General features: G+C 37.8%; 1 pseudogene; it reads left to right on the forward strand.

The window, feature by feature from the left end:
- LOC140163065 (twitchin-like) overlaps positions 1-13,801 on the forward strand; it is a 213,033-nt pseudogene that overhangs the window by 112,139 nt on the left and 87,093 nt on the right.

The raw sequence follows: 13,801 nt of genomic DNA on the forward strand, positions 1-13,801 counted from the left end.
TTTCTTAGCGTCATTGTTACACAATATGTTGCGTTTGTTGGAAAATAGAATATTTGGGTCGATTCAAAATACGATGCGCCTCCAGCGGTTGCCGAGGAGCGGCCAAAATAGGCAGTATATTATCGGAAAATGTCGACATCAACCGCCCGCGTAATATGAATACAACACATTGACATTATGTCATTGTGTGTTTTACGTGAATGTACACTAAAACAGCAATTTCCATTATAGTAGATCCAGCTTCTATCTATTGATTACTTTCATTTGTGGAGTTGTTTTTAACATTATAACTATCAAACTCGCGTGAACATCCAATGGCATCCAAAACGGCAATGTTGACCGTGGAGGTCAAAAATTGGAGCAGCCGCTGGCGGCAAAACGTGTTGTGAATCGCTAGACTTTAGAGTGGTTTTCTTTACTTTTAAATGTATACTATGGCAAAAATTATTATAATTATTACATTTAACTTAAGCCAATAATAATCAAATAAGTAGATTTAAATTTCAATGATTTTACTACCTGCGATTGAAAAATAAAAAAGAAATAGATCTGGGTTTTTTTTTTCAATTGTTCGGTTTTGCATTTGTGGTCATTGCATTTGTTTCTATCTGTAAGTGCAAGATTTGACAGAAAGGGTGTTTTGACGAGCTGGAAAAGATTATTAGTGTTAATGAAATCCGTCCAGAAAATCAAATCAATACGGATTAGATTTTCAAACGCATGATTTTTTTATCTGATGGTTTTTTTTAATGAATGGCTTTTGTCTAAGAACTTCAATTACGTAAATACGTAAGCAAATACGTAACCAATACATATGTGTAAGTGAAGAAGTTACTTTCCAAAATGAAATGCCGTTCTTATGGTGGCTCTGAAAAGAGCCACTTTTATCCGAAGCGGGTGAAGTTGTGTTGTTGGAACGATACGTAGACGATACATTTTATAAATGAGGAAATCCGTCCAGCACTGTGAAAGAACATAGAGATGTTCAATACATTTAATAAAGCTGAGGTACTGAAACTTCAAATATTATGGTAAAGCTAATTTCTAATATTCATGTCATATCACACGTGAAATGTATATATTAAATTGTTATGATAATTTCCGTTACCCTTCAGCAAAACCCAAGTTCCTTAAAGAGCTTCAACCAATCACCGTTGTCGAGAAAGATCCATGTGCCATGGAATGTGACGTCTCTGACTTGACCTCAAAGGTTAAATGGATGAAAGGAACCACGCCTCTTAAAATGGGAGACCGAATCCGTGACGAGATGGACGGCCATACCAGAAGGCTCATCTTCGAGACGACAGAATTTAACGATGCTGGAGAATACGTTTGCAAATTTGAGACCATACAATCAGCCGCTAAGCTTACTGTTGATGGTATGTATAATCATCTCTTCTAACACATAGTATTTTTTATTGATGAACAGATACTTGATTTAACCCTAGGTGTATTCGCCTTTTGCCCAGATCCGCCATCTTGCAACCAAAACGAGGTTCTCCCTGCAAACTCATGCGCAAAATGTGCATTTTTGTTTCTCGCGCTTTTCTACTAACACGTCAAAATGAAGCGTACGCAGTAATTAAAGCATGCATTTGACAGGCGTATGCATACACAGCACGCACTTTGCAGATAAAACCTAGTTTTGATATGACCGTGCGATCGGCGACTAGTAAGGAGTATAAAGGTATTATACATTCTTAGAAACAGTTTTTAAAGGTTCCTAAATGCAAGAACTCTTTAGATCACCATTGCAGGTTATGCAGCCTCTAAGCCTGCTAAGAGAGAACGTTTATGTGTTTTGGTGATATTCCAAAAACAATTTATCATTTCTTTGGGATTAAAATTGATAGTCCTCATGTCTCACTTTTACTCCTTTTTTACTGGGTTTTAAAAAAAGTTCAAAAAAGGGCCTTAAAATCCTGTCAGTTAAAATAAGTTTTGATATAAATCAATTTACTATGCTATTCAAATATTACAAATATTTAGATTTGGTATCATGTGCTTTAAGGTATAATTTTCAATTATTTAATTGATAATTCATTTAATTGAATTATTTAATTCATTTAATTGATAACAGAAAGTGTTATTTTCAATATCAATATTTAACATAAACTGCATGGACACTCAACCGTGAATGATATTCATGTAGATCAAATAAACCACGATATTTTGGCTTCCTTTTTTTAGAACCACCAAAATTCGGCAAGAATTTGGAACCAACGAAAGAAGCATTTGCTCACGAGGACGCCGTCTTTGAAGCCGAGGTGACCAGTCCCGCGGCAGAGTGCTACTGGTTCAAGGATGGTGAGCTACTAGAACCAAGCGACAAACATGAGATCATATCAGATGGGCTCAAAAGGAAGTTGATCGTGCACGATTGCGCGCCAGAGGACAAAGGTCGCTACGCATGCGCCATGGATGAAGAAAGGAAGACTTTCTCAGACCTGCAAATCGAAGGTGAGTAATTCAGAATAGACCGTTGATTTTATCGAAGTGCTCAAAACAAAACAATATGATGTATATCATTATTACATGAAGAATGAATAAAATATCAGTAACAGATATGAGGCTAATTACCAATTAAGACCCATATGAGGCCTATTGGTACTAAATAATGATGTCAACATTTTAAAAAGAACAAAATTAAGCTTGCACACATATAGGTTAGTAGCTTTAACAATAATTATTATTTCACAAAATGTTTATCTTCTTTTTTGAGCATTGTTGAGACGATTACTTCAGATGTAATATTGTGATTATTTTGTCCACAGCACCACCAACGATAGAGGTACCTGAAGAAATGAAAAACATCGTCGTCAAGCGCGGAGAACCTGCTGAAATCTCTCTTCCATTGAGTGGGTCGCCTCCTCCAGAGGTCAAGTGGACGAAAGATGGAATACCCGTGGTACCGGATGAGCGAATCCAAGAGCTTACTATGCCTGATAGCGCCACACTGCTGGTGACCAACACAGGGCTGGCTGACGGAGGAGAGTATGAAGTTGAGGTTACGAACAAACATGGCACTGTAAAGGAGAAAGTTAATGTTGTCATCATCGGTAAGTTACATGTGAACAGTGGCGCGGAAGAAGGAGTCATGGGGGGTGGGGGCGGGGGTTCCTTTGGTTTAGTCAAACGTGTATTTTCAATGACATTGTGACCATACGCCACAAACCACTTGTCAAATTGTATTTTGAGTTACAATTTGAATAACGGTTGTATTCATAGGTACTTCAAGTTGGTGTAACAAGTATCTCAATTCGCTAGTGCCAGTCAAACAACTTTTAAACCAATCACTTATCCTATTGTTGAAGAGAATGACTAGCTTCTACCTAAGTCATAGAACTTTTAGCTTTTAGCTCTAGTGTTTGTTTGTCTATATCCTTTCAATGTGGTGTGTTAAAAAGCATTGCATTGAACCTCGTTGGTTTGGGGTTGGTTTGAAGTGACCGCCAGTTAGGACTGATTGATGTTTTTACCAGACAAAAAGACATATGATATGTAGCACCGAAATAAAGTACTCTTTTGATGAAGGAGCAAAGTTAAACAAACCATAACTCCGCTTTTGGATATAACTCCGCTTTTGAATATTGTTTAAAGTCAAATGATATAAACCTTATGATAATATGCATTTTCTAAAAATTAAATAAAACAAAATTGACCGGGCCGACTTTAAGAGCGTTTTGTGGTAGACGGTCACATTTGTATAGTTGCCCATATCAAACAGTTTGTGCTAAGATGCTCTGAAGACAAACGTTATGTTACGTAACGTAATAGTACGCTTCTTTAATAAAATAGGCGAAATTTGAGGAGCTTATTGAAAGTGTGAACTATTTTTGTATATTTGAGTTTTACGGTGAAAGTGTAGTGCAATGCCCGAGACGCGCAAAAAAAAACACCTACAGCAAAATGATTGACTCATGCAAAGGTTCAAAACGTAGTGTGTTTGAAATAACCTGTAGCGTTTGAAATAATGTACCCGCTTTCTAGTAATAGTTCATAGCTGAAGGCCCCAATATCCATGCCAGTTTGCCACATCCGTCTAAGCAATAGAAGCCTATTATAATAATACTATGATGTCACAATTTGACATATCACACTTGTTTCCATCCAACAAAAGCTATAAGAATACCGTATTCTTCTACTATAACGTGCAACTTAAATGTTTCACTTTCAGATAAGCCCGGAGCTCCTCAAAGCATCAAGGTGAGACAGTACGACGAAACATGGATTAAAGTTGGATGGTTTCCTCCAGCAGACACCGGGAACTGCGACATCGATCACTATGTCCTTCAATATAAAGAAGGCAAACGTGGAGACTGGAAAACTGCATCTGAAAATATCCCCGACTGTGAATACACAGTTCCTGATCTCACCACTGGAAAAGAATATTGGTTCCAAGTGGCTGCGGTGAATGAGGTTGGACAGAGTCCTTTTGTTGCAACTGATGCTGGCCAAGAAGCTAAGGAGCCTTGTGGTAAGACAATGTGTAATTCGTTATTTATTTGTTTATATAATGCATATAGATAAGTTGACATGTATTTACATTTGATACGCCCTCTGTTGGTCTGAGATCAAAACTGCCAGGCAATTAACACTACAGTTTACATTAACTTTAGTTTCAAAGCAAATAATACTAAAAAATGTTATCTTGTTTACAAATGCATCAGGGTATACACATAGTATCACACAAAGGTTTTTATATAATGAGTTTTGGAAAGATTTATGTGATCTGCCATAGGGGCAAATGTGTTATTTTGCCTGACTTGAAACAACAGAGGGTGGTTTGAATGTAAACATGTGACATCATAGGTCAACTATGACACTATGGGCACTTGATGTTGTCAACTTCAAAGGTTTTTATAAAATGTGTTTTGGGCACTTGATGTTGTCAACTTCAAAGGTTTTTTATAAAATGAGTTTTGGAAAGATTTAAGTGATCTGCCATAGGGGTAAATGTGTTATTTTGCCTGGCTTGAAAGAACAGAGGGTGGTTTGAATCTATACGCTCCCAAAACACGATAGAAATAGTCTGGTGTTGAAATAGGAGTATTTGGCTTGACTCAAAAGTAGCGTCCGCACAATGTTGTTTGGTTGGGTTTTTTTTAACTCAGAGACCTACTGATTCAGCATCTGGCGGATGCCACCCTGGCACCCTTGGATATTTTGAAAAACAAATTAGCCCAGAATGACCCCATAGGGTTCTACAGGGATCAGTGTTCATATTTCACGTCAAAGTATATCAAATTATTTGCCAAGGCCCAAGAATCACAAAATGTATTTTTTTCTCAATACGACCTATGGTTCAGAAGTTATGTGCCGCTACAGGTCAAGGGTCAATTTCCAGTTTGCTACGGATACAAAAGTTAAAGTTACTCCGATTTTCGTGAAAGTTGTTGCAAATTGTTCCTCTACCTAAAAGAATTCAGAAACATAACAGTTTGCATCATCTACAATGTAAAGATAGACAAAGTCAAACACTATAGAGGAGGTTACTATTTGAACCTATTGAGATTATTGACCGAGGTAATACTTGTCTCCGTACCTGATCAACCAGACGTTGGAGTTAATGTAAAATCATTATGTTTTTTAATTCCTTTTGGTAGACAAACAATTTGGGACAACTTTCATGAAAATCGGAACAACTTTAATTTTTGACCCCTATGCAAACCGGAATTTGACCCTTAATCTTGATCAATTTGGCACAATTAAAAGGCATCATCATCATCATCATCATCATCTGTGGCCATTATCAAAGACAGATAAAAATTATTTTATCGCGTCTGATGTCACTGTCAATTATGATCCTTGATTGGTTCACACAGGTTAATAGCGCGTAAAAGGAAGGCCGATTTATCTGGTGCCGATCGGAGAAAAGGAATAGCAGCAAATGTCGAAAAATTATTCCGCCGCGTTCGAGTTTGATTGACAGATGACGTCAGACGCGATAAAATCTTTTGATCTCTGTCTTTGATAATAGTTCGCAAAGTTTCAAAATGGTGTTTATTGAATGCTTACATCTGGACTTTTCACAACAATTATATTTCTTAATGCTGTCGTTTTCTTATGTTCACAGAACCGGCTGACCAGATGGACGCACCTGAGATCGTCGAAACCCACGATGGTGAGATCACTGTAGCATGGGAACCACCAGAGTTCGATGGCGGCAAACCTATCAAAGAATACATCTTGGAGAAGAGAGAACCTGGAGGTCGCTGGACCAAGGCTTCAAAGGAGCCTATCAAGGGTACCGAACATACCGTTACGGGACTACCAAAGGGTGCGCCATATGAGTTCCGTGTTTCAGCAGTTAATAAGGCAGGACCGAACGAACCAAGTCCACCATCAAAGGTTGCAAAGGCTCGTGAGCCAATTGGTAAGTTTATTGCTATTATTTGTTATTTAATTTTCGGCAAGGTCCTCTCTAGACAACTGCCAAACGTCTGGGAAACTAATCAGGTTGACAGAATGCGTACGGGCTATGGAAACAAAGACGGACATGACAAGATTATACATTCAATTATGACAGAAACCAAGAGTGCAAAATATTATCTTGACCAACAAATCAAAGAAATGTCTAGGAGGTATGACAATAGATGAACACACAAAACAACAGATTGAACTCATAACACATAACCAGAAGAACAGGGAGAGAAGAGGGATAAGTCAACAGCACAAAACATAGCTCAAGCTAGAACGAAATGGAAAGTTGATGAAGAGACATTCATTCCTCCGCCAATAGTCGTCGCCTAACTTAGAGGAAAACGAAGTTGAGTTGGGTATATTGCTAATACCGAACGCGATGTATGCTAGAAACGAAAAGGGCTCCAATCCGCGGTCGCAGGTGACGAATTCGATAGCTTTTGAGCACTTTTGTTCCCATCATGCACCACGTTTGCCTACCGATCGTTTTTAGCAATATACCTTATTCAGATAACATATCGACTTCTGGTGTAAGAATAGTGATTGTAACAATAGTAAACCAATTATGATGTCATTGGCTCGGATTTAATTTAGGAATAAAAGTACGAATGATACATGAAGTCAATAAAATATCCATGTGATTAGGTGGTGGCTCTAGAAAGAACCCTATCACCTCACAGACAGAGAATAAAGCATGCGCCTTTTCAACACTGCGAATCTAACTTTTGCACTCATTTCTGGTGTATATTTTAGTTCATCTTAATTTTATTCTATTTTATACTGAAAAAAAAGTGGTTGTGACCGACTCAATTTATTTTTTTCTGTAACCACAATGGGATACATAATCTCAAATAACAACGGTACAACCTTAACCAACCGATCTTTTATCACTTTTTTTTTCTACTAGACCCAGCATCCTCACCTGGAACACCCGTTGTTGAAGATGTCACCAAGGACGCCGTTAAACTATCCTGGGAAAAACCAGCCACTGAGGGCGGTGCACCTATTGAAGGCTATCATGTAGAGAAGAAAAACCCAGACACAGGCGATTGGGAGAGAGTCAATGATAAGCCTATCAAGGATACTAAATACACGGTAGTGAATAAAATATGTACTCAAGATTTAAGAAAAACAAACCGCGAGATAGGGATTGTGAGTTACGAGGGAGGGATTTATATTTTTGATGGGATTGGCAACAACAAAAAAGTAATTTGATAGGCCGTATCAATTGTATTGTTTTTGCCGTCAAAATTTTCATTTTGGCCAACCGTTGGACCCATTAGAAATAACTTTGAAACATGACCTTCTTGAATTAACTAGTTTTTTATCATCAACTCACTGTTTTAAGTGTTTTTTGCGATTATAATTAAGTTTATACTATTGCTATCTATTAATGGCTTTTATCTATCTATATATTATTGTCATTTTGTATATTGTATGTTGATAAGACTAACTTTCGTGACTTATTAAAATCCCTCTAACAAGGTGCCGGAAGATAAGCTGACGGAAGGAGAAGAGACCGCTTTCCGTGTGGTAGCTGAAAACGAGGCTGGTTTGAGCGAGCCTAGTGAAGCCACTCCACCTGTGATTGTGAAAGACCCTGAAAGTAAGGAACATAAATAATCGTCGTGTTCACTTAATACGGTCGAATTCCATACTCAGTAGCGTAGCCAGTGGGGTGGGCAGGGGGCAGAATGCCCAATGACAAAGAATGACAGAACAAAAGTACCCCCTGAAAAAAAATGAAAGAGACAATTGGGAAGGCAAATGAAAGAAAAAGGACACCCTTTTCTACCAAATTTCACCATGATGTCAGCACCCTTTTTACAAAAAAGCCCAAATATTAAAATTGAACGTTTTATTTTTCATGCCATGCAGTAGCTCCCTTTAACAGTTTTTCCTTTGAATTATAAAATGTCCGCTTGAGACAACGGTGCATGCAAGATAGAATATTACATTTTATCATACCACTAAGGGAAACATCAAAGAACACCGCTAACCTGATAAATTTTCGTATCTAGTCAGTGACCGCGTATTTTACGCTTTATATCTAGTCAGTGAGAGCGTAATGCGCAAGCACAATACGCGTATACGGCGAGGTACGCGTATAAAGGCAATTCGCGTAAACCGGGCGTGTAAAATGCACGCGATACGTAATACGCGGAACAGTCATCTAATTTTGTAATGTTTTTCCTATTTTGCAACAATTAAAATGTTTAAAAAACGTAATTATTTTAATATTTAGAATGACTTAGTGTATGATAAATTCGTTATTAGGTTCAGCGTCGATATGGTATTCGGCTTCACCCAGTATGACACTTCGCGCACGATAATTTCCCGTACCATACCTCCGCTTCACCTAATAACTAATAATATTTCTTTAATCGGCATAGTTTTGTACTCAAAAGTAATCGCACATAAATTATATTTTTCATTTTTAGTTCCACCAACTATCGACGTAAGTGGACTGAAAGATATCACCTGTAAAGCCGGCGAAAACTTCAAAATTGCCGTCAAATTCGATGGTTTCCCGGCTCCTAGTGCAAAATGGTTCAAAGCAGACGATGAGCTTAGTCCAAACGATCGTGTGAAGATCAGAGGTAATGGAAAAGAGACGGAAATGACTCAGCTGGATGCCGAGCGCGAAGACACTGGCGTGTACAGCGTAACATGCGAGAATGCATTTGGAAAGGAAACGGCCAAGTGCAACGTCACTGTGCTAGGTGAGTATTAATTCTCTGCGTGCTAGTCATAAGCTTCAACATAAAAAGACCAAGTTTTGAGAAATTTTCTAAAAATATCAAAGAGCTATCTTAAGAACCACTGAACCAATACTAGGCTTGTTTGTACTCATTTTAATGCATTTTTATGCTGATTTCAAATATGTTCATAAAAATTTACAATTCTGAAATTTCTGAAAAATTCAAATAAAATTTGAAACTTGTCGTCTGCAGTTGACACCCGCGTGGAGAGAGTTAGGCATCGTTTGTAGCTAATCATCATAGGCGTGGAAGTCAGGATACCCTCTAAATTATTAGGTGGGGCCCAAAAATTTAAATGCTTCCGCCGCTACTGTAAATCATTATGTACCACGATACTGGGCCAAAGCCGACAAACAAGGAAATTGAATTCTTGAAGAAAAAAATAAGAAGCACAAAACCAAGAACAACATAAACAACAAAGTATTCCATAGAAAAATGTGGGTGCCTTCCTCAGTAAATGTTACTTTAATATTGCTTTAATCCTGTAACACCTATATATCTCTAAATTGGGTCTTGCTTAGATTTTCTACAAAAAATAATACGTGTAACCGTGTATCCTTACAGATATCCCCAAGCCACCAAAGGGTCCTCTGAAGGTCACCGACGTTTTTGCCAACCAATGCGTGCTGACATGGGAGCCCCCAGAGGACGATGGTGGTTGTCCTTTGAGAAACTACGTCATCGAGAAGAGGGATGCTTCCAGGACAAACTGGGGTGTCGTGAATGACACCACAAAGGAATGTTCTATCAAGGTAGGTGCACAAATTCAGCGCAAAAACCTTTACCTTTTGGAAATGTATACTATTCCTTCTCGAAAGGCATTGTAAAAGTAAAAAATCAAAATGTCCACAGTTATAACAGCGCTTTCAAAATAAAAGAGACCAAGATCCCAAGAATGAACGGCTCTTTTCAGAGCCACCAAACTTTACAAAAAGACAAACATGATTGTAAAAGGGTTTTTTTCCCTTAGCTGTTCATGATTTTGAATATCGCGTATAAACCAAAAAGTAAGATTTTGGTGTTGAACAGTATTTCTTTTTTGAAACCAATATACGGTTTCACTAGCTATAAGTTTTTAGGTTTCCATAACAGGTTAGATACCTATATGTTGTCAGTATCTCTACGATTACAATATTCTTTGCAGAAGAATCCCTAATCTAATATTGCAAGGTTTTAGTTCTATTACCGGGTTATTACTCTATAAGCAGGTGCCCTCTGTGCCCTTCGCCTTTTTATAAACATAACTTAGTAACTAGCGTGGTAGCAGGAAATATCAGCTCTCATATACTTCTAAATTTTGACGATCTGCACCATTCTAGAAATATAAGAATTTTATGAAACTCCCTCATTTTCACACCTTTCCACGGATTCAAATATCAATCGATGATCTGTATCTAGACTGCTAATCACTGCGTATCATCAGCTCATTAAGCGCATGCTGTCATTGATAGATATTTGACTCCGTGAAAGGGATTGAAAATGAAGTAGTTCGTAAAATTCTTTAATTGTCAAAAATATGTGATAGCTGATATATTCCTCATTGCAACCACGTCGGTTATTTCGTTTGGTTTATGTCTTAAAATACCAACAACAAAAAAACACTTTAAATTTGAATACGGAAATAATATCAGCAAGTTCTTCTCTTTGTTTTCATCAGGTACCGAAACTTATCGAAGGTGTTGAATATCTTTTCCGAGTGGCTGCCGAGAACCAGATGGGTGTCAGTCGATTCCTAGAAGCAGAGAAGCCAACACTTGCTAAGAACCCATACAGTAAGTCACTCTGATTGGTCTACATAACGTGCTCGATCTGAGGCTATTGATGGACGTGTTGATATTACGCTTTATTCCGTACAGTACGCGTATTGTTATAGAGGGCCATACTACGGGGTTTAAACATTGTAATGTATAAAAAGTAGCCTGGGTTCAAACAGTAACCTCGGATCGTGCACTGTCTACTGATTGGTTACTTACATGATATTCATCTGAGTAACCAATCAAAATAGAGCTTTAATATCTCTTACCACTTTTAAGGTGAATTCCCTGGTCATTCTTACCAATATCTGTGGTAGGCGCAATATGATATAGGCCAACCAATCACAATGGTTCTTAGAAGCTGATACTTTTGACATGTATCAACGCGATTAATGTGCCTTTTTTTCTTCCTTAGATTAAAATGTTAAAGATTGTGGCGCGGGACAAATTCATAAAAAATAGTGATGAAAAAAGATTCTTGCAAACAAAACCAAAATTTACAACAACCAAAAACACCAACAAACCAGCATTTCAAATTAACTTGCAGAAAGGGAAACAGAAAAGTCATTGCTACAACTAATGTTTAGAAATAGCGTCTTAATGTTTTTAAGACATAAATACTAAATGATAACCTTATATCTCTCAATCGGTCGTATGCGAAGCAGTCGGAAACAAGTGTTCTCAAGTGAGCTCTATCTGTGCCATCTTGCTGATCTCTTGAAGTGACTTTGAGTTCATTTCTCTGGCCAATGTGGCTCTACAACCTCCACTGAGTCAACAGTAGTGTTAGAGAGGATGACAGCGGTCGTACATGATACGGACAACATGGCCAAACGAGGCGCAAGTGACTCAATCCTCGTAGATAAGCTTCGCTCTGTATACAGCAAGCATTTTTGACCTCGTTTACGTTCGCCCAAGGCAAGGACATAAAGTTGTTTATCCTAAGGAAGGCAAGATATGTGGCCAATCCATCTTATTTGCCTTTCATGGATGGTACTGGCTAGTGGTATTTGCTGTGCCGGTCTGTACAGCTCACTGCAGGATCTCTATCCGCTTGTTTCATGAAAAGGATGAATTTTGTAAGGAAGCTACTAATGTAATGTATATAGATACTCAATAATTCGATGGTAGTTCATACAGATTCTCACCTTCGATTTACTGGCAACTCTGCGTGTCTTCCACTTTCTAGAAGGTTGTCCATGGCAGTGGCATACGCTTCCTTATACCGCATTACCATTCAGGATTATGTCTTCTTTACGGTAAGTGGACACCAGTTATGTTTTCAGGATGAATATCCAGACCAGTTGATTCAGCAGCTTCACTGAGGTCTTTCAGTTGGATTCTAGTTCCCTGGATTTATATCTTAAGAATAGCTATGTCGTCTGCAAATTTTATGTCGGCGAAGATCTCCTGTGAAATACGACGACATCTCAAGGATGAGGATTAAAAATCACGATTCATAATAAGATTGGCAGAGTACAAAGTCCACGACAACTATCCAGATGAAGTTGATCCCAACATATTTCCTTGCAGGATTCCTGTAGCTATATCTGTTATCTGTCCATCCACAGAGATAACACTTTGAGACTCATCATCAAAAATTCTGATAGCTTCAAGGATAGCTATTGGAATGCCATAATGACGGAGAATGGTGAACATTATTGTACGGTCAACAGAATCAAAAGCTTTCTTTAAGTCCACACTTAGGTAGTGAAAAGGTAAAGTAGTGGTACCTGCTTTGAGACTGCACCTTCCATAACTGGTTTTAGGATATAGATGTAATCATCGCAACTACGTTCTAACCTGAGGCTTGCCTAAGGAGCAGATTAACGATTCCATCAAGCAGTACTCCGATTTAGCAATCTTTAAAAAAAATATAAAAGATCTGTAAAACCTGTAACTGAAAATATGCATACAAAGTGGTTTGACAGGTATATACCTGGATTTGTTATACTTCTTTATGCTATGGTTTGGATTGTTTAGTTTCCGAGTGTTTACGTGGTTACCGTGTGTAATTTTACGTTGTTTTTGCACCCTTGTATATAGTTGTATACGATGCGTTTCCAAACTTCCTTCCAGTGTCACCGACATATTCTATGGTTGAAATTAGCGCGAAGGATCTCATATACTTAATCCGCTGTGTGAATGGGGTCAATCTTATTATTTTGTGTGGACCACGGATGTTTACAGAGGGGAGTATTTGGCTTTATATCCATTGATGTACCATGCTCTACGTACATGGAATAACCATTTTTTTCTTCCATTTTGATGTCAGCAACCTTATTCACATTAGATTTCTTTTTATGTTTCTTTATTTTTTATTTTTTTATTTCTGTCTTGACCATATTTTGCTGAAAAGCCCAAAACGACTGAGAGCCTCATCGATCTTGTGCTCCTCATGTTTCTTGTCTTCATTGTCAGTTATGGCGGTATTCACATGGTTTTAAACAATCCAAATCACTACAGGCTTTTAGTGGTTTATAGTTTTAGTTGGGATGGTGCGAATTGTAGCTCAGGTATTGGTCAGTGTGAATGACACTTGTACAGGCTATCCCACAAAGATGTTAACATTCGGATTGCGAATAATGTTACAGAAAACGTAAAACATAATCAAATTAAGAGTTATTTCACTTCAGTCGCTTTGAACTAAATATGATTATGCTTCGGTATGCACTAAACAAAGGGAATCAAAAACCAACTTGGGAGATTTCTGCATTCATCTTTATTAGATATTATGCACTCTAATAAATGCGTTACTTAAAAGTACTGCAACTTCTTAATTATTCATGGAAGATCTATAAGAGTATATATATTTTTAACGAAATAAGTCAAGAAATCTAAATACATACACACTCTCGAGAA

Source organism: Amphiura filiformis, chromosome 10, assembly GCF_039555335.1.
Source record: "Amphiura filiformis chromosome 10, Afil_fr2py, whole genome shotgun sequence".
In the NCBI taxonomy this organism is placed as follows: Eukaryota; Metazoa; Echinodermata; class Ophiuroidea; order Amphilepidida; family Amphiuridae; genus Amphiura; species Amphiura filiformis.